General features: G+C 43.6%; 1 non-coding gene and 1 pseudogene across 1 annotated transcript; both read left to right on the top strand.

Annotated features, from left to right (window-relative positions):
• The first annotated feature begins 17015 nt into the window (after positions 1 to 17015).
• On the top strand, positions 17016 to 18250 carry LOC111183110 (nucleosome assembly protein 1-like 1 pseudogene; annotated as a pseudogene).
• Positions 18251 to 18397: 147 nt separating this feature from the next.
• Positions 18398 to 18504, top strand: LOC115801731 (U6 spliceosomal RNA). Its single transcript, XR_004022074.1, has one exon. It is a non-coding gene; the product is annotated as a U6 spliceosomal RNA (small nuclear RNA).
• The last annotated feature ends 5335 nt before the right edge of the window (positions 18505 to 23839 follow it).

Genomic DNA, 23839 nt, shown 5'->3' with positions numbered 1-23839 from the left:
AAATACATGTCTCTAGCAAACTCTCACTTCTAATGATGTGCTTACTCTGTAAGAGCACATAAACAATACCTTAAATAATCCTTTCTTGAGTCCTGCCCAGGATAAAATTAGATGTGGGTTCTCCACCTTCTCCTTTTCAAAATTGCCTCTGTATTCACCAATATCCAATCCTGATTTCATTCCCCCTGATTTTCAAAATAACATTTGTTCAACCACTCATTCTGGGCTGTCTGAGTATGCTGGACATAATTCACGTAGTCCAGATGATTGAAGTTATTTAGATCTCTTCACAAGTTAGATACTCTCATTCTTCTAACCCACTTTGGTTTAACCATTTTCAGTATGAAGAGCATTCTCCTTGAAATAGAAGACAGACTCAGAGTTCTGCTCACTCTGTCACTTGTTCACATTACACAGTTGACCCCAAGCATCACCTACAAGCAATGATTTTTTTTCATGGGTAGCAGAGTGACAGCCAGTGACAACTGTTTTGAGGAAAGACCTGTGCCCTTTCCAAATGGAGAAGGTGCTATTCCATATAAGAGAGAGAATTTGAAGCATCTTTAAATCCCCTGCTTACACATCCCCTTGGGTTAGAAATTCTAGTTGTTTTGTTCTTGATATAGTTGCCTGTAAAAAAAAACACATTGAGAGGATCTATTTTCTGTGTATCTCAAACAAGATTAAGAAAGTTATTGTGATTGAAAGTTGCCATGAACTCACAATTTCTCCCCTTGGGAAAGTTGTAAAAGGAGGACAAATCCTTCTCCCTGCTCCCTTCAACCTTTGCTGATAATAGCTCTGCTGTCCCCATGGGTGTCCATGATGTGGGATGTGGGCTGTGGGCAAAACCCATCAGGGAGCACTTGCAGCCAGTTCCAGGCCCACAGCCATGAAGACTATGAAAGAATCTGGACTTCAGCAGGAATCTGAGTACTTGATGGGTGACGTCTAGATATCGCTTTGCTTTTTATTTGCTAGGGAATTAAGGGGACGTGAACCCTGCTAATTAGTCTTTGTTGTTTCTATCCTTTAGTCTCTGTCTCACAGCAATCGAGGGAACTGAGATGTGTTCCTGCCCAAGAGGGCAGGCAAACCCACTTTGGGTAGTTCTTAAACCTCTGGTAGGAAATATTAAAGCAACTAATTGTTCCAAAACCATATGTTTTTTCCATCCTGTATATAACTTTGATATTTTAGATGAAACATAGCCTTATTTTGACACCATAGATAAATCTTGCCATTAAAAATTTGTGCTACACATGCCGCGGAGCGGCTGGGCCCATGAGCCATGGCCGCTGAGCCTGCGCGTCCGGAGCCTGTGCTCCGCAACGGGAGAGGCCACAGCAGTGAGAGGCCCGCGTACCGCAAAAAAACAAAAACAAGCAAAAAAAAAAAAAAAAAAATTTGTGCTACAGGACTTCCCTGGCAGTCCAGTGGTTAAGACTCCACGCTTCCACTGCAGGGGGTGTGAGTTCAATCCCAGGTCAGGGAAGTTCTGCATGCCGCGCAGTGCAGCCAAAAGAAAAAAAAAGGAAAGGAAAAAAAAATCTGTATATTGTATGATTCGATTTATATGAAATCGAATTTATATGAAATGCCCAGGATAGGCAAATCCATAGAGACAGAAAGTAGATTAATGGTTGTTAGAGAATGAAGGGAAGGGAAAATGGGACATGACTTCTAAATGGGTATGGGGTGGCTTCTTTTTGGGGTGATACAAATATTCTGGAATTAGATAGTAATGATGGTTGCATAACTTTGTAAATATACTAAAACCCACTGAATTGTGCACATTAAAATAGTTTAAATGCTGATTTTTATGTTATGTGAATTTTATCTCAATGAAAAAAAATTTTAATCTGCTTTGTTCTGCTCCAATAAATTAGTATTGTCGAATGTAAGGGAAAATATAAAGCAACAACTTACATAAAGCTGCAGAAGACTAATGTTAATAAAGGATGAGTTGACCAAAAGAAAAAAATAGGGAAATGTGTGTGTTTGGGGCACCCACCTGCATGCAGAGACTCCAGTATCCCGGATCGCTGACCTGGGTTTTCCAACATGCTCATACTGCCACCTGGTGGCTTTGAGTCTCCAGATCAGGTAGGGTCCAACATTTATGACTGACGGCCATCTCTTACCTATTCTTCTCTCCAAGCTTGCCCTCTTCTGGTGGTAAAAGGTATGCAAAATGAATTCCTTAAAAAGATTTGAAAATCCAAGTGGGTCAGTATATTAAGATCTACTAAGTTCCCAAATAGCTGAGCAACATGTTAACTCAGAGAACAGCAGAGGTAGAACTTCAGGCACACGTCATTCATTCCATCAAATAAATATGTACTGAGCCTGCTTTGTACCAGGCACTGTTCGAAGCTCTAGGAATATAGCAGAGAATAAAACCAACGAAAATCTGTGCCTTTGTGGAGTTTATATTCTTGTGGAATGGGGCAGGACAATAAAAATTAATGAACTAGAGTTACACATATCAACCTGAATACGTCTCAAAAACATAATGTTGCAGGGGAAACATTTTATCAGAAAACATACTATATTAAACCAGTTTTATAAAACTTTTTTTTACAAATTTTAAAAAATTTATTTATTTGTTTATATTTTGGCTGCGTTGGGTCTTCGTTGCTGCACGCGGGCTTTCTCTAGTTGCGGCGAGCGGGGCTACTCTTTGTTGTGGTGCGCGGGCTTCTCATTGCGGTGGCTTCTCTTGTTGCGGAGCACAGGCTCTAGATGCACGGGCTTCAGTAGTTGTAGCACACAGGCTCGGTAGTTGTGGCGCACGAGCTTAGCTGCTCCGCGGCATGTGGGATCTTCCCAGACCAGGGCTCGAACCCGTGTCCCTAGCATTGGCAGGCGGATTCCTAACCACTGCGCCACCAGGGAAGCCTGGTCACATTGTATTCATGGCAACTCCTGCCCAAGTGTGAGCTCCTCAAGGTGCGGAGCAGTGGCTTTAGAAGGAGGAGAAGGAGACTCCCCTTCCCTGATGCCCCATGTTTGTGGACGGCCCCAGGACTCTGAGTTTTAACCAGTACAGTAGAGACACCTTTGCCGGACAAGTCAGGGCTCCTTGCGAACGCAAGTGCGGCTGGGGCCAAGGTCCCTCTGTCGCTGCATACCTTGCTGCTGTCACACTTCATCCTCTGACCCTATGGGATGTCATGGGGTCACTTCTGGTGCGTGGTAGCACAAGATCTAATGGTCTGCTACCAACATTCCTGGCTCTAATAGGCAGAGGAGTCTAAATCACGGTAACTCCAGGTAACCCTTCTAAATTTCCCAAGCAAACCTCATACAGCCTACAAGGCATAGCAGGTAAAACTATAAAGAGTGCAAATTAAGCTACATGTGTCTATTGGCACCATATTTCTCAAACAGTTACTGGTGGTTGCCCCAACGGCTCTCTCTGTTCCTAGTATAGGTATGGATGCCCTCACTCAGGGACACACCTGGTGGGTTAAACCCAAATTGCTGGCCTTTCTCGTGGGAGCTACCAAATGGGGACCTGTCCACCTGCCTCCTCCAGTGAAAACAGTAAATACACTCCAATATTGGCTGAAGCAAGGTACAGAGGGCCTTTGGCTGATCACTAGAGATATGCTTGACCCCAGGGTCATTAGGCCCACCATCTCACCCTTTGATAAACAGCCATATCTGGCCAGTGTTAAAACTGGCCACCAAGGAAAGGAGATTAACAATTGACTATCGAAACTCAGATGCACGGATTCCCACCACTAAGGCTCTCATTGCCAATATTACAGAGATGATATATAACATCCAAAGGGCTCAGGGCCCCTAGTTTGCTGTCCTAGATTTAGCCAACATGCTTTTACCTGGTCCCACAACCTAAATTTGTTTTCAATTTCACGGCACCCAGTAGACCTTTACACAGCTGCCCGTGGATTATCTATCTGAATAGCTCCTCCATCGCACATAACCTATGCAGACAAGATCTACATTCACTCAAACCAAACCACTGCTGCCTGACGTCCGATAGATGACCTTCTACTGTAGGGGCCCTCTGAGGATGCAGTCTCGGAAGACTTATACCTAGTAACACAACATTTACAGCAGAGAGGACGGGCCATTACCCCACGTAAAATCCAAGGACTGACCACTTCTGTCAAGTTTCCTCATGATCAAGCCTCCTACTACCTACGGCAGGCACAGCACGTATGGGTTCTCTTCCCCTTTGGGAGACAACACATTCCACACTTATCCCTTCTACTCAGGCCTGTTTATGCTGTTTCATGCAAATCGGCTTTTTTCTATTGGGGAGAACCTCAACAAACTGCGTTATGGCTGGTGCAGCAAGGCACACCGCAGCCGCTGCCCTCAGTCCCTCTAGGCTCAGACTGCCGAGTCGAACCACTGTCGATGCCTCATTACGCCTCACGGAGTGTCTGGACTAAGGACAGCTCTACCTAGCTGTCCGTGGGGTTCAGGACCAGACGTCTGCCCCAAACAGCAGCTGGCTACATAACACTCAAGCACAAAACTGTGGAAGCCTACTGGGTTCTTTTAGAGACAGAGGCGTTAATAGGCTCACAGCTTTACATACAAGTCTCCATGCTGCCTTGGGTTAGGGATTCAACATAAAAGAAGCTCATCATGGCCACTGAAGCCTCACTGTTAAAATGGAAACGGTACCTTCGGGAAAGAGCGAAACCTGATGTAAAGGGCATTTCCAAATTACAGGAGGGTGTGGCTTCCCCCATGCTCGGCCCCTTGCCCACTGACACTGAGGGGCAGCTAGTGGCACCCTCACTGCTGGTCTAACATTTTGGGGAGTCCCTTGGGATGGAACTATCTGACATGGAAAGGAAGTGGGTGATCTTCACCGATGGCAGCACCACCAATGTACACAATTTAGCCTGATACAAGGTCACAGCGTATCATCCTGCTAGCGGCATCTCACTAGTCCAGAAGGGTTCTCATGGCTCAGCCTGACTGACAGAGTTGGTGACAGTGTGCCTGACTCTCCAATAGGCCATAAAAATGAGACTCCCAAGGGCACACACTTTTAACTGACCCTGGGTAGTATCCAATAGGCTCACTGTCTGGTCTGGACAATGGCAAAGGGATAATTTCATGATTCAGGGAAAGCCTATATAGGTGCCTCCACTCGGAAAGAGATAACCATGCTGAATATGGTCACTCATGTCTCTGCCCACACAAGCCAGCAAACACCAGAAGCAAATTATAATAACGTTGCCAACTCCTTTTCCAAAGTACACACCTGTTCCAAGGCCCCCAGTGAGCCACCTCCCAAAACACCAGACATAGCCCCGGACACAACTATTCCTCCAGAGATGTCATACCCACTGGCAGAGGGAGCCCATATTCCATCAGGCCATAAGGGGAGTGACAGCACTCACTGATGGGCATATACAGTTGACCCTTGAACAATGTAGGGGGTTGGGGCGCTGACCCTCACAAAGTCAAAAATCCGCCGATGACTTTACAGTCAGCCCTCCGCATCCGTGGATTCAGACAACTGGACGGTGTAGTACTGTACTGACTGAAAAAAATCCATGCCTAAGTAGAGCCACACCGTTCAAACACGTGTTGTTCATCATCCCCCTTACCCCCAACTCTAGCTGAAGTGGTGGTTAATAATTGCCTCCTTTGCTCCCGGTCAAAACGCTGAAAGGCTCTCACGTGGGGCTATGAACCCCTGGGTAACAGACCCTTCTCACAAAGGCAGATTGATTTTACAACGCTGCTGCTGCCCTCTACTGGAATCATAAGCACAGGACCATCATCAACCACACCTTCGTGGGACTCCTGCTGGCGGCTTCCTATCACGTAATCTTAATCAGGTATCTGCTCGTCCCCTTTGGCCCACCAGACATCATAAATTCAGATCAAGGTACCCGTTTCACCTCCCAAGCTGTCCAGCCCTGGGCTCTAGAACACGAAACCTTGGGGGATCTCCACTTGCTTACCGGTCCCAAGAGGCTACACTTACTGAGCACATGACCTACTCAAAGACATGCTCCTCAAGCTTTTTAACAATAAGTGGTCCCCCAATTGGCCAGAAATTGTACCTCAGCTCTAATACCACTTTATTCCTAGCCCCCAGGTCTCCAATCCCCTGAACATCAACTACCAGTCTTCTCGAAAGACTCCCCTGCTAGTACTCACAGGGAACCCCCTCTCCTTTGACATCAGAGAGGATGTAGTTCACATGCATTCACCAGGTGAATGCTCCCCTTGCCATTTTTTTTTCCCCTTACCATTTTAATGCTTCAATCCTCTCACCATCTTTCACATGCTCGTGACCCAACTGAGGGCAAATTGTGCAATATGACCCAAGAGGACAAACCCCCTACCCAATTGCCTGGAGAGCATGATTATACAGATTTTACTGGCCGAGATAATGGTCCAGTACCAACCGGGAAGCTGAGGCCATAGGCTTTGCCTCATTATTTGGGTTATAAAGGCTGATTAATTAAACCAAATTCACCAAAAATTTTGCAGAAGGTTGAAGTGATAGCTCCAGGACCCACTAGCAGAACTGTGTGGACCTCAGAGAGAGGAAAAGAGGGCCTCCACCTAGTGGATACCAGTCATTTTTGGAAATGAAATCCAAGCAGAAACACTGGCATCTACTGCGCTCTCAGTACATTCAGGACAGGTCCCTACCCCACCTTAAAGGAAGAGGTAAACAACTCTTGTTCCAAAGCAAGTACATTCAGCCTTTGGTTAGTATCCAGAATGCTGACCGGAATGAGGCCCTGCAAGCTAGTCAAATGCAAATACTCTCCTTTGTTGTGGCTATTACTCTTATTGCCTACAGCCTGGGTAATAGGTTGCTAGTAGTCCCCTCGGTCCTAACTCTGTCTTGGGAGATGTGCAGAAGCCAAATCAGCCAGGTGCACAGCTGCATCCCAGGATAGCTGAGCACCAGATGCTGGCAGGCCCTGTTAAAAGGGCTACAGTGAGTGAGCCACCAGGTGTTGATTCTGACCCAGAGGTCACCTTCCTCTACATTAAATGGTACCAGCAGAAGCAATGCTTCAATGAGTCACTCCCTCATTATACCATGCTGAAAATTATATCCCAGGCAGAATGGCTCTCCCAATGTAGCCAAATCAAACTCATTGGGCTGGCAGATTTGTACCCTAATGAGCTTACTGTAGTTTTAATGGGGTGATTTCTGGATTGTAAAGCTGCTGTCCACAAAATGTCCCTACAGTTAGCCTATCAATGTGCCCAGACTATATATAAATTGTGGATGGAGTTCCCACAAAGCTCAGTCATGGAGATCACATGCTGCTTTGCAAGGTGCACCCCTGATGGAGATCTTTGAGATCCTCTCAGCCAACAGTAGAGTCCATTCTTCCAGTTTCATCCTGAGGCAGGCCTCTAGCATATTTGCTCAGAATTTAACCCCAGCCAGCCATTCTTACCCTTCCTGGATCTCTACCTGGCAAGGCGATCCTTCCTTGAGCTGGCCTTCGCCAATCCCAAGCACACCAACCCCTCAGACAACGTGGCCCCAGTCCAAGAGCTCACCGTTGGAGATGACGGCATCTCAGACTGTGACTTCACAACCCAAGAGAAAGTCGAGGAAGGCGATGTACTCCAACCCCGCTGGACACTGGGACTTTCCCCTCCCAGATCACCTCCACACCAGGAGGGAAATTACTGTGGTGACTGTTAACTTCCAGGCTGAGTTGCAAAAATGTTTTCAGTTGATCGACCCTGAGGACCCCATAGAATACTATTTCTCTGAAATAGCTAATTGCTGGCCTCGTGAACCTTGCGTGTCCGTATCAGAATGCTTGCAAGACTGTAAGTCCCCCGGCAGCGCTAGACATCATTTCACCTTTGTGGTAAGCCAAACCATGTATATTCCAAACCACACTAGCCACAATGAGGGACTTGGACACAACACCCCTAGTTTGACCTACTTAGATCCCACGGTTAGGGACCTCTTGTGGCTGTGTTCACTGCTCAGCGTTCTAGATTACAGCTTTTGCTTTCCACACGATGCATCCATGACAGACCCAATTTCTCTTGTTATTCCCACCATGCCTACCAGTACCTCCTCCACACTGGAAAGTGCTACCTCCGCTCCTGTCCACATATTATCCATAAGCTCCTCACCATGGCGTGCGACAGCACTGCCCTGCACCACAACCAAGTGGGCCAGGGCTGACATGACTATATTCGTACAAATCTCCAAGATAGCAGCCCAGGCCCCGCAAGTAAAATGAAGTTGGACGTGTCACCACACAGGGTCACACCTACAGCCCATTTAGGACTATTTATACTGCAGTTCTTCCTAGCGATCAGCCCTTGGGCTAATTCCCTTCAAAACACAGCAAACCTCATTTAGGCTAAACCAAACCTCTAATCTAGACCCCAAACAGGGTACCCTGTGGGTAAGCATCAAAATAATTAACCCTCCACGGCGATACTTTCTACCAACTCGACTAGAACGTAAAAGGCTGGACTTCACCCTGTGTACTCACTGCCCCTTAATGATAAATAACATCTCACTTAAGTTTTATTGTGGACCTAACTCAGGGGGCCAGTATCAAGTCCACTTGACTCTGCCCCATGGGCAAGCAATCTGCCGAGATGACCTTTATTACTGCAACACTGTCACTTTTGATATTCTAGCCACCTTTTAACCTCTTGGCGTTTCTCTGCTAGAGATGTGTCTGGCTCACATACCAAGAGAGCCATTCTTATCCCTATCCTGTTGGGACTGGGTATCACCAGGCACAGGAACAGGTGCTTCTACCCTAGCCCAACAAGGTCAAATATTAAAAACCACCCAGCAATTACCAGCCACCCTAACCAACTACAGGCAGATACTACACCATACTCTGAGTCTGAGGCAGCAACAATATGACTCACAAGCACAAAAGATGACGCATAATTGACTGGTGTTAGATTTCCTCCTGGCAGAACAGGGTGCAGTCTGTTCTTCACAAGGCACCTCTTATTAACAACTCAGGACAAGTACAGCCCGACCTCCACAAGCCATGTCAAGGTTTACAGATCATGCATCAAATAATTAAAATCTTTCAACAAATTCCCACACTCCTCAAGGTCCCTGATTTGTACTCATGGCTCTCTCCAACCACCTTGGCACAATGGCTAAACTGGATTTCAAACAGTAGCAAGTCTATTCATCATAGCCTTCATCATTATTGCCCCAGTTAAATGTGCTTTTTGATGGCTTCTGAAAACAATCCCTATGTCCTTTAACATATCAGCTACACAGGGGATTGTATTCCTAATGTTGAGGCATCACAGGACGGATTGTTGAGAGTTTAGCTGCTACATGGTATTGCTGCCTTGGCATCCATTTTGTTTGGCCAAATGACCTGCAGGTGCTTTAAAATGACACAAGCCCCTCGTTCAGGTGCATGCCCTAGATAACAACCCATGGAGTACAAACAAAAGTTCCAGATATGACTCCTCCAACAGGCCTGTGATAAAGTTTCCCCTGAGTCCCAGGGCCTTCTACTTTAGATAAGGCCCCTGATAAAGTTTATCAAAATTCCACTCATTTTTGTTTTAATAGACCAATCCAGCCTTAACCCTGAAACCCCAAAGCACATCACCTTTGGACCCTAATAAAGGTATGTTCCCCAGGTCCTGTCATTCTCTCTGCCTGCACCCTGCCTTGATCTCCCCATATGGCCTTGTGAGGCGTCCTTTCTCGAGGACCCGAGAGTAATAAACTTCTCTGTTTCTTTTGTGGTCTTTTATTGAACTATATGTCACCCTGGGGCTCTACTTAACAAAAGTTGATTTAGCAAAATCATAACAAAGCTCCTGCACAGCAAAAGAAACCATCAACAGAAAGAAAAGGCACCTATGGAATGGGAAAAAATATTTGCAAACCATGTATCGGATAAGTGATTAATATCCACAATATAAAAGGAATTCAGAAGAAAAAACCCCACAAATAACCCATTTTAAAAATGGGCAGGGTTTCCCTGGCGGCACAGTGGTTGAGAGTCCGCCTGCCGATGCAGGGGACACGGGTTCGTGCCCCGGTCCAGGAAGATTCCACATGCCGCGGAGCGGCTGTTCCCATGAGCCATGGCCGCTGAGCCTGCGCATCCGGAGCCTGTGCTCCGCAACGGGAGAGGCCACAACAGTGAGAGGCCCGTGTACCGCAAAAATAAATAAATAAATAAAATAAAATAAAATAAAAATGGGCAAAGGGGGCTTCCCTGGTGGTGCAGTGGTTGAGAATCCGCCTGCCAATGCACGGGACACAGGTTCGAGCCCTGGTCCGGGAAGATCCCACATGCCGTGGAGCAACTAAGCCCGTGTGCCACAGCTACTGAGCCTGCGCTCTAGAGCCCATGAGCCACAACTACTGAGCCCGCGTGCTGTAACTACTGAGTCTGCGTGTTGCAACTACTGAAGCCCGCGTGCCGAGAACCCGTGCTCTGCAACAAGAGAAGTCACTGCAATGAGAAGCCTGCGCACCACAACGAAGAGTAGCCCCCGATCGCCACAACTAGAGAAAGCCCATGTGCAGCAACGAAGACCCAACACAGCCAAAAATAAAATAAAAAAATAAATTTATAAAGTAAATAAATAAAATGGGCAACAGGTACATGAAGAGATGTTCAATATTACTAATCATCAGGGAAATGCAAATCAAAACTGGAATGAGATGTCATCTCACAGGTGTAAGAATGGCTATTATCAAAAAGACAAGAGGGCTTCCCTGATGGCGCAGTGGTTGAGTCCGCCTGTCAATGCAGGAGACACGAGTTCGATCCCTGGTCCGGAAGGATCCCACATGCCGCGGAGCAGCTAAGCCTGTGCACCACAACTACTGAGCCTGTGCTCTAGAGCCCATGAGCCACAACTACTGAGCTCATGTGCCGCAACTGCTGAAGCCCGCGCGCCTAGAGTCCGTGCTCCGCAACAGGAGAAGCCACTGCAGTGAGAAGCCCGCACACTGCAGCAAGGAGTGGCCTCCGCTTGCCACAACTAGAGAAAGCCCGCGCACAGCAACAAACACCCAACACAGCCAAAAATAAATAAATAAAATAAATAAAATTAAAAAAAAAAAGACAAGAGATAAGTGTCGGCAAGGATGTGGAAAAAAGGAAACTTTATAAACTATTGGTGATGTAAACTGGTACAGCCACTATGGAAAACAGTATGGAGTTTCCTCAAAAAATTAAAAATAGAACTATCATATGATCTAGCAGTTCCACTTCTGGGTATATATCCCATGTTCATTTCAGCATTAGTCACAATAGTCAAGGCATGAAAACAACCTAGGTATCCATTGACAGATGAGTGGATAAAGAAAATGTGATGTATATATACAATGGAATATTATTCAGCCACAAAAAGAAGGAAATATTGCAATTTGCAACAACGTGGATGATCCTTGAGGTTATCATGCTATGTGAAATAAGCCAGACAGAGAAAGACAATACTGCACAGTATAACTTATATGTGGAATCGCAAAAAAAAAGAAGTCAAACTCATAGAAACAGAGAGTAGAATGGTGGTTGCCAGGGACTGGGAGGTGGGGAAATAGGGAGAGGCTGGTAAAAGGTACAGACTTTCAGTTATGAGATTAGTAAGATCTAATGCTGGGCTTCCCTGGTGGCACAGTGGTTGAGAATCTGCCTGCTAATGCAGGGGACACAGGTTCGAGCCCTGGTCTGGGAGGATCCCACATGCCGCGGAGCAACTAGGCCCGTGAGCCGCAACTACGGAGCCTGCGCGTCCGGAGCCTGTGCTCCACAGCAAGAGAGGCCGCGATAGTGAGAGGCCCGCACACCGCGATGAAGAGTGGCCCCTGCTTGCCACAACTAGAGAAAGCCCTCGCACAGAAACGAAGACCCAACACAGCAAATATAAATAAATTAATAATAAACTCCTACCCCCAACATCTTCTTTAAAAAGTAAATAAATAAATAAAGATCTAATGCGTAAGATGGTGACTATAGTTGATAATACTATTATATTTTATAATTGAAATTTGCTAAGAGAGTAGAACTTAAGTGTTCTCACCAAGGGAAACAAAAGTAAATATATGAGGTGACGGATGTGTTAATTAACTCGACGGTGGGAATCCTTTCACAACGTATACGGATACCAAATCATGTTGTAGGCTTTTAATATATTACAACTTTGTCAATTATACCTCAATAAAGCCAGGAAAAAAAAGCAAGGAAAGAAATAAAATAGTTGTCTAGAAAAGGAGAGTAAAGAGATTAGGGAAATATATTGTTGGGTAGCATTAAGGGCCCACTTGAGGTTAGTGGTCAAAAACTTGAAGAGAGAACAGTTAGCATAATTGAATGCTTTGGTTCAGCCACATTCAGCTGCATGGTGTAGGCTCTGGGTAGATGGATAACTGGATTTTACCAGGGACAAGTAAAAGTGGTGAGGATCAGTAGATTGATTGTCCTCATCAGATCAAAGGTTTGTGGAAATCAGACTGCTAGAAGGAATGGGCTAAACTGACAGGAGGTAGCGGTCAGAAAATGGACCACGTGAATTGAAATGATGGAGACATTGCAATTAAAGTCAATGAGAAACAATGATAAGTGAGCAAGTGACTGAGGTAGGGTGGAGAGTAAGATTCTTGCAGGAGAGGAATACAAGGAACTGAGAGTCTAGGATGTTGGATGGATAGAGAAATCACCAAGATTTAAGACAGTTGCAGTGTTGAAGAGAATGACAGTGAAAGAGGAGCTCAAATCAGTAAATGACTGCAGTAAAGAGAGGAAGCGAGTGTCAAGCCTGATAAGAAATTCACAACTAAACTTTTTCTTAAGGATTTAGGGGAAGGGGTGGGGGTGGGGGGGCAGTCGGCGGGGTGTGTTTGAAAGCAGTGAGAAGACAAAATACTTCCCAATCCTGTTACAAGAAAACACAGACACTAGTTGAGAAGGCTGCAGGTGAAGCAGTTCCTCCAAGACAGAATCAGGGCATCTCAACACGAGCCCTGCTGATGTTTGAGGCCTGAAGATTCTTTGTTGTTGGGGGCTGTCCTGTGCACTGTAGGAACTTTAGCAGCATCCCTGGCTTCTAACCACTAGTTGCTAGTAGCATCACCTCTAGTGTGACAACCAAAAATATCTCCAGACATTGCAAAATGTCGCCAGGGAGTGGGGCAAAATTACCCCTATTGAGAACTGCTGAACTAGAGCAAGAAGGTGCAGGAAATATTCAAAGAAGAGATTTAAAACATAAGGGCGGGACCTCCCTGGTGGTCCAGTGGTAAAGAATCTACCTTCCAATGCCGGGGACGCGGGTTCGATCCCCGATCGGGGAACTAAGATCCCACATGCCGAGGGGCAACTAGGTCCGTGTGCCGCAACCACTGAGCCCGCACGCCTCAGCAAGAGAGCCTGTGTGCCGCAAACTACAGAGCCCACACGCTTTAGAGCCCGCGCACCACAACTAGAGAGAGAAAAACCCGCAAGCCACAACTAGAGAGAAACCCGCGTGCCGCAAGGAAGAGACTCCACGCCACAACAAAAGATCCCGCATGCCTCAACGAAGATCCCACGTGCTGCAACTAAGACCCAACGCAACCAAAAAATAAATAAATAAAGGAAAAATGATAAAACATAGGGGAGCTTTGCAGATGCTTAACCATGAGCCCCAGAAGGCAAAGAGGAAAAGGTGGGGATAAATTTAAGCTGAAAGTTCGTCTGTGCACCAGTCAAATCATACCACTGGCACCTGACAGATCAAGGCTGGTCCTATCAAGGTGTTTAAAGATGAAGTGAATTTTCTCTGTTTTCTGCAAAGGTGTGTCTCTGCTCTCGAAGTTGCTCTCTTTGATATCACCATTGCCTAATGAAGGTTGGTGACAGGGACAATAAGTTAACAGACCTTGGTATTCCTGTAGCTCTTAAGACTTAAGCTCTACATCAATGCAGGTCCAACTGCCAGTGATAAAATTCCATGGTGCATTGAGGTTGAAATATCCAACCAAGAATGTCATCACAAAAAGTTCTGAAAACTGAAAAGATGCTATAAATTGAAATTAAGTTTAATCTGATTATCCTATAAAAATAATGTTGGTGGTTTAAAATATTTTTTGAGTAATCAATACGTTCACATCGTTCAAAATTAAGAAGGTACTGAATGGTTTATAATAAAAAAAACTCCTTTCACGTAGGTCTTTCAGTTCCCCGACCTCAGGGAAAGAATGATATCAGGGTTTTTTATACCCTTTCAGAGATACTCTCTGAATATACAAGCCAATATGGATACTGAATAGATTTTTTTTTTTAACAAACCTCTTATTTACTTATTTAGCTGCGTCGGGTCTTAGTTGCAGCACTTGGGATCTTTGTTGTGGTGAGCAGGCTTCTTTCCAGTTGTGGTGCACGGGCTCTAGAGCATGCGGGCTCTATAGTTGTGGTGCATGGGCTCCAGAGGGCAAGGGCTCATAAGTTGCGGCATGTGGGCTCTCTAGGTGTGGCAGGCAGGCTCTAGAGTGTGCAGGCTTAGTTGCCCCGCAGCATGTGGGATCTTAGTTCTCCGACCAGGGATCGAAGCTGCATCCTCTGCAATCCACCCTGCAAGGTAGATTCTTAACCAGTGGACCACCAGGGAAGTCCCATGAATAGATTTTTTTTTAATGTATTATATTCTTAGACATGATCACACCACTATCATATTCAAACAATTATAAATGATATTGTTATATACAGCAAGTTTAAAACTCATAATTTATATATCTGTATTAACAGTGTGTATAATCGATTACTTATCATTTGACAGGTCACACAGCATAATAATTTTTTAAATTAATTTTTGGGTGCGTTGGGTCTTCTTTGCTGCGTGCGGGCTTTCTCTAGTTGTGGTGAGCGGGGGCTACTCTTCATTGTGCTGTGTTTGCTTTTCATTGTGGTGTCTTCTCTTGTTGCGGAGCATGGGCTCTAGGCTAGCAGGCTTCAGTAGTTGTGGCCCGCGGGCTCAGTACTTGTGGCCTGCGGGCTCAGTACTTGTGGCTTGCAGGCTCTAGAGCGCAGGCTCAGTAGTTGTGGTGCACGGGCTTAGTTGCTCCGCGGCATGTAGGATCCTCCCAGACCAGGGCTCGAACCCCTGTACCCTGCATTGGCAGATGGATTCTTAACCACTGCGCCACCAGGGAAGCCCTAATAATTTTTATATAGGGTCCTTCTATTACTTGTTTATAACACCTGATTCATTTTTACTGCTGCAATAAATTGAAAAGGAAAAAAAAATCATCATCACAGGTTCATTGGGGCAATTTTGTCTGGCAGCATTTTGGAACCACTTAAAGTGATTAAGGGTCAACATGATGGTTTCACATTCCAGATAGACTGTTTAGCTTTCTCTCTCTTTGGTGATCTTTCTTTTCTTTCTTTCTTTCTTTTTTTTTTTTTTTTTTTTACTTATGGCATTTTAAATTTTGAGATATACTTCATATAACATAAAATTCACTAGTTTATACAATTCAGTGTGTTTTGGTATATTCGCTCTGTTCTGTAACAACCATAACCACTATCTAATTTGGAACATTTCCATCACCCCAAAAAGAAACTTGTATGCATTAGCAGTTAGTCCCCAATTCCCCCTTCTCCTCATTCTTTGATAATCACTAATCTACCTTCTGTCTCTATGAATTTGCCTAACTGACATTTCACATTAATAGAATCATACAATATGTGAACTTTTATGTCTGCCTTCTTTGAATTCGTGCAATATTTTCAAGGTTCATCCACATTGTAGAGTATAACATTACTTCATTTTTTTATGGCTAAATAATATTATATTGTAGGGATATACCACATTTTCTTTATCCACTCATCAGATGACATACATTTGTTTTGTTTTCACCTTTTGGCAGTTATGAACAATGCTTCTATAACTATTTGTGTAAAAATTCTTGTGTGAACACACGTTTTCAATTCTCTTGGGTATACACCTAGAAGTGGAATTGCTGACTCATATGGAAATTCTGTGTTTAACTTTTTGAGGAACTGCCAAACTGTTTTCCACATCAGCTGCACCATTTTACATTTCCACCGGCAATGTATAAGAGTCCCAATGTCCAATTTCTCTGCATCCCTGTCAACACTTGTTATTGTCAGCTGCACCATTTTACATTTCCACCGGCAATGTATGAGAGTCCCAATGTCCAATTTCTCTGCATCCCTGTCAACACTTGTTATTGTCTGGTTTTTATTTTTTTAATCTTTTTTAACTTTTATTTTATATTGGAGTATAGTTATGGTTTTGAAAAATTATTATTATAACCATCCGAGTATGTGTAAAGTGGTATCTCATTTGTGGTTTCCGTTTGCATTTCCCTAATGACCCATGTTGTTGAGCATCTTTTCATGAGCTCATTGGCCATGGGTATATTTTCTTTGGAGAAATGTCTTTTCAAGTCCTTCCCTCATGTTCAAACTGAACCATTTGGGGTTTTTTCCTTGAGTTGTAAGAGTGTTTTATATAATCTACATACTAGACTCTTGCAAATATTTTCTCCTATTCCGTAATTTGTATTTTCACTCTGTTGATAGTGTCCTTTGATACCCAAAATCTTAAAATTTTAAAATTTTGGTGGGGGGGCTTCCCTGGTGGCACAGTGGTTAAGAGTCCGTCTGCCAATGCAGGAGACATGGGTTCGAGCCCTGGGTCCGGGAAGATCCCAGATGTCGCAGAGCAACTAAGCCCATGCACCACAACTACTGAGCCTGCACTCTAGAGCCCGCGCGCCAAGAGCCCGTGGTCCACAACAAGAGAAGCCACCACAATGAGAAGCCTGTACACCTCAACGAAGAGTAATCCCTGCTCTCCGCAACTAGACAAAGCCCACGCGCATCAATGAAGATCCAACGCAGCCAAAAATAAATAATTTTTTTTTTTTTAAAAAAAGAAAGAGCTTTTTTAGCACCATCTGCTCGCCACACCGCCTTCTGCTCCTCCCATCGCCGTCTGGAGTCGCTGCCTGCGCAGCTCCAGCCGCCTGGTTCCCCGTGCTAGCCACCGATATTTGGCACTCATACAACATGGCAGACATAGACAACAAAGAACAGTCTGAACTTGATCAAGATTTGGACGACGTTGAAGAAGTAGAAGAAGAAGAAACTGGTGAAGAAACAAAAATCAAAGCGCATCAGCTGACTGTTCAGATGATGCAAAATCCTCAGATTCTTGCAGTCCTTCAAGAAAGACTTGATGGTCTGGTAGAAACACCAACAGGACACATTGAAAGCTTGCCTAGGGTAGTTAAAAGATGCGTGAATGCTCTCAAAGACCTTCAAGTTAAATATGCACAGATAGAAGCCAAGTTCTATGAGGAAGTTCATGATGTTGAAAGAAAGTATGTTGTTCTCTATCAACCTCCATTTGATAAGCGATTTGAGATCATCAATGCCATTTATGAACCTACAGAAGAAGAATGTGAATGGAAACCAGATGAGGAAGATGAAATTTCAGAGGAACTAAAAGAAAAGGCCAAGACTGAAGATGAGAAAAATGATGAAGAAAAAGAAGACCCCAAAGGAATTCTTGGCTTTTGGTTGACCATTTTTAAGAATGTTGACTTGCTCAGTGATATGGTTCAGGAACATGATGAACCTATTCTGAAGCACCTGAAAGATATTAAAGTGAAGTTCTCAGATACTGGTCAGCCTATGGGTTTTGTCTTAGAATTTCACTTTGAACCCAATGAATATTTCACAAATGAAGTGTTGACAAAGACGTATAGGATGAGGTCAGAACCAGATGATTCTGATCCTTTTTCTTTTGATGGACCAGAAATTATGGGTTGCATAGGGTGCCAGATAGATTGGAAAAAAGGGAAGAATGTGACTCTGAAAACCATTAAGAAGAAGCAGAAACACAAGGGACGTGAGACAGTTCGTACTGTGACCAAAACAGTTTCTAATGACTCTTTCTTTAACTTTTTTGCCCCTCCTGAAGTTCCTGAGAGTGGAGATCTGGATGATGCTGCTGAAGCTATCCTTGCTGAGGACTTTGATATTGGTCACTTTTTACGTGAGCGCATAATCCCAAGATCAGAGCGCATAATCAAGATCAATATACTTTACTGGAGAAGCTGTTGACGATGATGGTGATGATTATGAGGAAGAAGGGGAAGAAGCGGATGAGGAAGGGGAATAAGAAGGAGATGAGGAAAATGATCCAGACTATGACCCAAAGAAGGATCAAAACCCAGCAGAGTGCAAGCAGCAGTGAAGCACGATGGTCTACCTTCTGCTTCCCTGGAAAGGATGAATTTACATCATTTGACAAGCCTATTTCAAGTTTTTTGTTGTTTGTTTGCTCATTTCTGTTTTGCAGCCTAAAATAAAAATGTCAAATATAATTAAAAAGAAAGAAAGAAAGAGAGAGAGAGGAAGAAAGAGAGAGAGTGCTTGCTTCGGCAGCACATATACTAAAATTGGAACGATACAGAGAAGATTAGCATGGCCCCTGTGCAAGGATGACACGCAAATTCGTGAAGCGTTCCATATTTTTGAAAAACAAATGCCGCATGCTAACACGTATATATGGAATCTAAAAAAAAAAAAAAAAAAAAAAGGGCTTCCCTGGTGGCACAGTGGTTGAGAGTCCGCCTGCCGATGCAGGGGACACGGGTTTGTGCCCTGGTCCAGGAAGATCCCACATGCCGCGGAGCGGCTGGGCCCGTGAGCGGCCCGCGTACCGGAAAAAAAAAAAAAAAAGGTTATAAATAACCTAGGGGCAGGACAGGAATAAAGATGCAGATGTAGAGAATGGACTTGACACAGAGAGGGGGAAGGGTAAGCTGGGACGAAGTGAGAGAGTGGCATGGACTTATATATACACTACCAAATGTAAAATAGATAGCTAGTGGGAAGCAGCTGCACAGCACAGGGAGATCAGCTCGGTGCTTTGTGACCACCTACAGGGGTGGGATAGGGAGGGTGGAAGGGAGACGCAAGAGGGAGAGGGTATGGGGATATATGTATACGTACAGCTGGTTCACTTTGTTATACAGCAGAAACTAACACACCACTGTAAAGCAATTATACTCTAATAAAGATGTTAAAAAATTAAATTAAATTAAATTAAAATACACCTTTAAAAAAAAGAGAGAGAGAGAGAGGAAGGAAGGAAGGGAGGAAGGGCAGAGGGAGAAAGAGAAAGAGAGGGTAGGAAAAATTGGATCACTGTAAATAAAAGAGATTAAAGAGATAAAATGAGAAAAAGCAATCTTGGTGCTTGATTAGATCCAGATTTTAACAAAAAAATTTAAACGAGTTTTGGAACAATAGTGGAAATTCGATAATGAACTATTAGGTAGTATTAGGCAATTATTGTTAAAGTTTAGATGTGATGATGGTATTGTAGGAAATAATATTGCAGTTATATAAGAAAAGTCATTTTTTAAGAGATGCATGTTGAAACACTTATGCAATATCAGAATATTTCAATTTAATTTAAAACACTTCAGCATTATACCAGACTCTCTTTTTTGTGTGCATGTTTAAAGCAAACACTAAAACTCTGTATGTTAAAAAAAGCTATCACTGCAAATAATGACCTTTTTGGACAGTCCTGCCGCACTGTCCAAACAATATAAACTATTCTGTGTGTTTGTTTTTACTTTACTTTTATGAAAAGTTTGTGTGATCTCAACACTTTAGTTCTTAGTTAAAACAAGCAAGTTTTGAGTGACTGGACATTAATATTGGGTCTGCTCACTTGAGCTCTGTATCTGCAATGCCAGAGGCTTGCTGGGGGCATTGGAGCCTAAGTGGTTAGAAGTGTTAATCCGCCAACTTTAAATCCCAACTCTGCCTTGTGCCAGCTGACTGGCTCACCTTGAACAAGTTACTCTACCACTCGCAGCCTCAGTTTTCTACAAAGTGGAGGTAATAATATTAATTATTCTTCAGGTTGCTGTAATAAGTGAGATAAACTATGTTGATTTCTTAGTACAGTGCCTGATACATGGTGAGGACCCAAAGGTATTATTATTGCTACAAGACCTTGGGTGAGCCACACAACTTCTGCCTCTGTGAAACCAAGAAATTGGATTAGATTATTTCTAAACTTGTTTCCATCTCTCTTTTGGTGTAAGTGACTTCCCCTCCCTGAGCCTTCATGTCTGCATTTAAAATGAGGAGACTAGGGACTTCCCTGGTGGCGCAATGGTTAAGAATCTGCCTGCCAATGCAGGGGGCAGGGGTTCGAACTCTGGTCCGGGAAGATCCCACGTGCCGCAGAGCAACTAAGCCGGTGTGCCACAACTACTGAACCTGCATGCCACAACTACTGAGCCCACGTGCCTAGAGCCTGTGCTCTGCAACAAGAGAAGCCACTGCAATGAGAAGCCTGTGCACCACAACGAAGAGTAGCCCCCGCTCACCACAAGTAGAGAAAGCCCATGTGCAGCAACGAAGATCCAAGGCAGCCAAAAATAAATAAATAAATAAATATATTTTTAAAATAAATAAAATGAGGAGACTAGAGGAATTCCCTGGTGGTCCAGTGGTTAAGACTCAGGCTTTCACTGACAAGGGTCTGGGTTTGGTCCCTGGTCAGGGTACTAAGGTCCCTCAAGCCGCTCTGCATGGCCAAAAAATAAATAAAACCTTTTAATAAAAATAAAAATAAAATGAGGAGACTGGAGATACCATCTATTTCTAACATCTCTGACCATAAAGGATCCTCTTCTAAACTTCCATGAACACAGATCTGAACAGGGGAGTTAGACTCAATTAACCAAAACCTCCTCACCTGCTAAGACTGAGAAGGTAAGCTTGGGGAGAGGAAAGATACTTACATATTTTCAACTCCTCCCAAAGTCTGCCTGAGTTTTGATACTTTATTAAATGAGAAAATGTGCATAAAATGGTTAGTACATAGATGGTATAGCTGGTATAGATGACACCATGATGATAGTAGAGATGGTATGATGATGATAAGGAGGAGGGAACTAGGAAGATTGCTCTTTTCCTTTGTCAGGAAGTCAGTAATAAAAAGGTATCATTTCCCCATAAAATGGATAGCGATTATTGAAGCTAACTTAAAAAATATATAAAAATATATAGGAAGGGAACTTGTCCTATCAGACATTAAAACTTAAAAGTGTTTATAATTAAAACAGTGTGGTACTGATGCATGAATAGACAGACCGAGGGAACAGAATAGAAAACGCAGAAATAAAATTTAATGCATAAGGAAATTTAGCATATAATAAAGGTGGCATCTTACATCACTGCAGCAAAGATGAGATTTTTAATAAATGGTACTGAGACAACTGCGTAGCCATTTGGAAAAAGGTAAAATTAGATCCATATGTCATACCGTATGTGAGAATAAACTCCAAACGGATCAAGAACCTAAATGTAGGGACTTCCCTGGTGGCACAGTGGTTAAGAATCTGCCTGCCTGCCAATGCAGGGGACACGGGTTCGATCCCTGGTCCGGTAAGATTGCACATGCCGCGGAGCAACGAAGCCCGTGCACCACAACTATTAAGCCTATGCTCTAGAGCCCGTGTGCCACAACTACTGAAGCCCGTGCGCCTAGAGCCCATATCTGCAACAAGAGAAGCGACCACAGTGAGAAGCCTGCACACTGCAACGAAGAGTAGCCCCCGCTCACCATAACTAGAGAAAGCCCGTGCACAGCAACGAAGACCCAACACAGCCAAAAATAAATAAATAAATAAATTTATTTATTTAAAAAAAAAAACAAAACACATTTCTTCAGGGAGTTCCCTGCGGGGTCCTGTGGTTAGGACTTGGCGCTTTCACTGCCGCAGCCCTGGGGTTCGATCCTTGGTCATGCAACTAAGATCTTGAAAGCTGTGCGGCACGGCCAAAAAAAGAAAAAAACGAAAAAAAGAAAATAAAATGAAAGCAGTTCTGAAGGCAAAATTCTATGTATAGTGTCTATATGTTTTTTTTAAAAAATTAAAAATAAAATAAAAAGACATTTCTCCAAAGAAGACATACAGATGGCCAGAAGGCATATGAAAAGATGCTCAACATCGCTAATTACTGCAGAAATGCAAATCAAAACTACAGTGATAACCTCACACTGGTTAGAATGGCCAACATCAAAAAAAAATCTACAAATAATAAATACTGGAGAGGGTGTGGAAAGAAAGGAACCCTCCTACACTGTTGGTGGAAATGTAAATTGGTACAGCCACTATGAAGAACGGTATGGAGGTTCCTTAAAAAACTAAAAACAGAACTACCACATATGATCCTGCAATCCCACTCTTGGGCATATACCTGGAGAAAACCATAATTCGAAAAGATACATGCACCCAAATGTTCATTGCAGCACTATTTACAGTAGCCAAGACATGGAAACAACCTAACTGTCCATCGACAGATGAATGGATAAAGATGTGGTATATATATACAATGGAATATTACTCAGCCATAAAAAAGAAAAAAATAATGCCATTTGCAGCAATGTGGATGGACCTAGAGGTTATCATACAAAGTGAAGTAAGCCAGACGGAGAAAGACAAATATCATATTATTTCACTTATATGTGGAATCTAAAAAAATGATACAAATGAAGTTATTTACAAAACAGAAATAGACTCACAGTCATATAGTTTTGTAACTTGTAGTTACCAAAGGGGAAAGGAGGGGAGGGATAAATTAGGAGTTTGGGATTAAAATATACACACTACTATATATAAAATAGATAACCAACAAGGACCTACAGGGAACCATACTTAATATCTTGTAATAACCTATAATAGAGAATGTACAAAAAGAATATATATTTTTGAATCATTTCGCTGTACACCTGAAACAAACACAACATTGTAAACCAACTATATTTCAATAAAAAAAATTTTTTTTTTTTTTAAAGTAGATGTTAGGGCTTCCCTGGTGGTGCAGTGGTTGAGAGTCCGCCTGCCGATACAGGGGATACGGGTTCGTGCCCCACTCCGGGAAGATCCCACATGCCGTGGAGCGGCTGGGCTCGTGAGCCATGGCCGCTGAGCCTGTGCGTCCGGAGCCTGTGCTCCGCAACGGGACAGGCCACAAGACTGAGAGGCCCGCTTACCGCAGAAAAAAAAAAAAAAAAAGTAGATGTTATATATGTTTAGCTCTATCAACAGCAGACACATTCAAATCTTGAAATCTTGCCCTGGGGTAGCAATCTTCATAAAAATGTTTTTCAATTACCTTTCCTAACATAAAACTGTGGTTGAAGGTTCACATCAACCTTTCCATCACAAAGTATTATGGAAAAAAAATTTTTATGAGGAAACTAAGTTTAAAATTGCAAAATACAAATAAAGCTCATATTCACCTCAGAAATTACCACCATGATTGGGAACTAAGTAGATAGATTTGGGAGGTCTTGGCTATGAAGATATAAGGAAATATCTAAATCAATGGTGGTGTAGTGGTTAAGAATCTGCCTGCCAAGGCAGGGGACACGGGTTTGAGCCCTGGTCCGGGAAGATCCCACATGCCGCGGAGCAACTAAGCCCGTGCGCCACAACTACTGAGCCTGCACACTAGAGCCTGCAAGCCACAACTACTGAGCCTGTGAGCCACAACTACTGAAGCCCACGTGTCTAGAGCCAGTGCTCCGCCACAAGAGAAGCCACCGCAATGAGAAGTGCACCGCAACAAAGACTAGCCCGCCGCTCGCTGCAGCTAGAGAAAGCCCGCGTGCAGCAACAAAGACCCAATGCAGCCAAAAATTAATTAATTAATTAATTTTTTAAAAATTAGGGAACTAAGTCAAATAATTCTTAGTTCCCTAAGATTAGTAGGGAACTAAGCATTATTAAAAATAAAATTGACACAGCTGTCTCAGGGAGGAGTGAAGCAAGGAA

This window comes from Delphinapterus leucas, chromosome 9, assembly GCF_059928025.1.
Source record: "Delphinapterus leucas isolate spDelLeu-1000000601 "Yukka" chromosome 9, BTC_Dleu_Yukka2, whole genome shotgun sequence".
Lineage (NCBI taxonomy): Eukaryota > Metazoa > Chordata > Mammalia > Artiodactyla > Monodontidae > Delphinapterus > Delphinapterus leucas.
Note: the sequence above shows the minus strand (reverse complement) of the source record. Positions and strands in the feature narration are given on the sequence as shown.